Source organism: Ricinus communis, chromosome 9 (genome assembly GCF_019578655.1).
Source record: "Ricinus communis isolate WT05 ecotype wild-type chromosome 9, ASM1957865v1, whole genome shotgun sequence".
Taxonomy (NCBI): domain Eukaryota; kingdom Viridiplantae; phylum Streptophyta; class Magnoliopsida; order Malpighiales; family Euphorbiaceae; genus Ricinus; species Ricinus communis.
Genome location: NC_063264.1, coordinates 4,567,278 through 4,569,954, shown reverse-complemented (window position 1 = coordinate 4,569,954; position 2,677 = coordinate 4,567,278). Strand labels below are relative to the sequence as shown.

The 2,677-nt window shown below is 34.1% G+C and overlaps 1 long non-coding RNA gene across 1 annotated transcript; it reads right to left on the bottom strand.

Moving 5' to 3' along the window:
* Positions 1-2,045: 2,045 nt before the first annotated feature.
* LOC112536369 lies at positions 2,046-2,435 on the bottom strand. Its single transcript, XR_003080399.2, has 2 exons — positions 2,388-2,435; positions 2,046-2,304 (listed from the first exon to the last, which is right to left on the bottom strand). It is a non-coding gene; the product is annotated as an uncharacterized LOC112536369 (long non-coding RNA).
* Positions 2,436-2,677: the final 242 nt, after the last annotated feature.

The following is a 2,677-nucleotide window of genomic DNA, read 5'->3' as shown; positions in this document are numbered from 1 at the left end:
TATGTAATTATATATTTTCAATAATTCTAATTTGGCCCAAATTAAATAGTTAGGGGTTTAATTGAAAGGCTAAAAATAAGTTTAGGGGTTAATTAAAATTTTTACAAAACGAAATTGCAGTAATTAAAAAAGGTGAGGGACCAAATGGTAAGAAAGAAAAGTTAAGGGACTTAATGTCGATATTGATCGAAGGAAAAGAAAAGAAGAAAGAGGAAGAAGAAGAAGAAAGGAGGAGGAAGGCGAGAGTGCGAGAGGTGGCAGTTTTTCTGCTTTTGATCTGGTCGCGATCTTGTCAAATTGACCGGTGACTTGAAGGCTTTCTTTTGGGAGTGGCGGCGTCGGCTTTAGTGGTCGGAGGAGGAGTTCGCGAAGCCGAGCTATGGATGATCGGAGGACGTATTCCGACTCTCCTCAACTCAAGCTTCGCAGTGGCACCGGTTTCGTAACGATCGGGCTCCCTTTGCAAATCGACGGCCGAGATCGTCTGCAAATCTCTCCTGATGATCGGGGATCGGATTGGAAAATCGGAAGCGGAGGTCGTTATCGGCGCTTCATTTCAGGCGAGTCGACCGAGCGATCAAGCGTCTCGATAATCCGTCTGTTCGGCTCTCTCCAACCGAGGCACCGGAGCAGAGCTAGGAGGTCGCCAAAGCTATCTGTGACTGTTAGTCTTCTTATGACTCTTATCTAGTAACCCAACTCCTTCATCATCGGGTAATGTATTTGATTTGGTATGTTAATTTATAAAATCTTAGATTCTCCGCAGTAGTAATAGTAGATGTATCAGTTGTAAATTTTCTGAGTTTCGGGTCTCGCCAAATTCTTTTGGTAGGCCGAATTAATTGTGTAAAATTTAATGGTTCCGATAAATTATGGCATTAATAACATTAATTGAGATGAGATTTAATTGATTTTATGAGTGTCAGGGTTACTATGGGATTCGGTAGCCTTACACCTACTCATTCCCTAGTACCGGTCATTGGCCCATAAATTGGGTCTCTCTACTTCAGTTAGTTTATTTTTTAAATTGGATACCAACCAAAGTTCATATAAGATCAAAATGCTTAATTTCACGTACTATTATCAATAAATCGCCTTTCAGAAAAAAAAAAAGAAGCTGGAAAAAAGGAAAAGAAAAATAAAATCAATATGTCTTTATGGAAAATAAAGAAAACCATCTAGAAATTGTAATTTATAAACTTAAATTCAATATTATTATGTACTTGAGATGTGAATTAGACTTATAAGTTTTCATAAGAGGCCGTAGAAGATTGAGTTGATTTCATGTATGTATTAAGCAAGACTTATCTTAAAGTAGATTAGGTATTGTACATATAAGCTACGAGAAATTGCAAGAGGCATACTAATTAAATAATAATTAAAACTCGCCTATTTAAAAAAAAAAATTCATTGGAGGGCTAACAAGCCATAGACTATACAACAGAAGGTATAGTCATCTCATTACACTTGTTATAAAAATGAAAATTCACTTAGTGCATAAAAAATGACTCAACCTCGAGACCTCTCATTCTCAAAAGCAAACACTCTTGCTACTTGAACTAGATAATAAATTTAAATTTATTAGAGAATAGCTTACCGGTCGATTTCTTAATTTATAATATAACAATATTATTATTTTTAAAAATTGATGAGTTTTAAATTTAAGTATTCTCATCTATATCCACCGGTAGTGATATAAATTTATAAATGTTAAAGTAAATAATAAGATATTGTTATTCCTATTATATAACCCACTGCTCATTTCACCTTCCATTAAGAAAAAGGCTTAAGCTAAACAAAGAAAATCATTGGCTAATGATCAAATGGGTGCATATTGAACATTATTGGTGGTCCTTTTACACATATATGCACATACATTGGCAAGATATTTTTCTTTTTTTTTTTGTTAATTTTTTTTCTTTCTAAATTCAACAACACTAGGAAACATTGGACTCAAATCCACAACAACTGTAGGAACCCATTTTCAATATTTTAAGAAAATGCTTGGTACTATGAAGTTGAATGATAGACCAGTACAAGTGACCTTTGCATAAATATAGGACTTATATTAGAAGTGGTGTGGCTTTACAGCTTGGCCGATATCGAAAAGCTAAATTTGTTCCTTCCTGCTCTAGAACATTGAATGAATCCACCCCTTCCTTTCCTCAAAGGACTTGGGGAAAAACCCACTTGTAAACTACTCCATGATGGGTTCACTTCTCATGTGTCTTTCTTCCATTCACATTTTCATCCATCATCATCATGATAATCGCGTCTTGATAATCTCATGAACAACACTATAAACTGAAAACAATAGTACATGCCACTAAACCATCAATAATTAATAATCATGTCTGTATTTACAGGAAGTGTAAACACTAATATACCTGTGTAACTATGCAATTTCTTTCAATACTCCAAAGCTGAACAATTCCGGTTGACCTTTTAATAACACTATTTATAGAATAATTCACTACCCTTCTCTTTCGAAACTTTATTCTATAATTGATGCGTATGATCTCATTGCTTTAGTGCTTCTACTGTTAAGAAATAATATAAATTATGTAATGGATTCTTCGGTGTATTACATATTTTAGTTTTCATTCAGAGTATTATTCACCATGTAAATATGAGATTAATTTGTATTCGGATTGAAATATTAAAACCAATAAAGTCT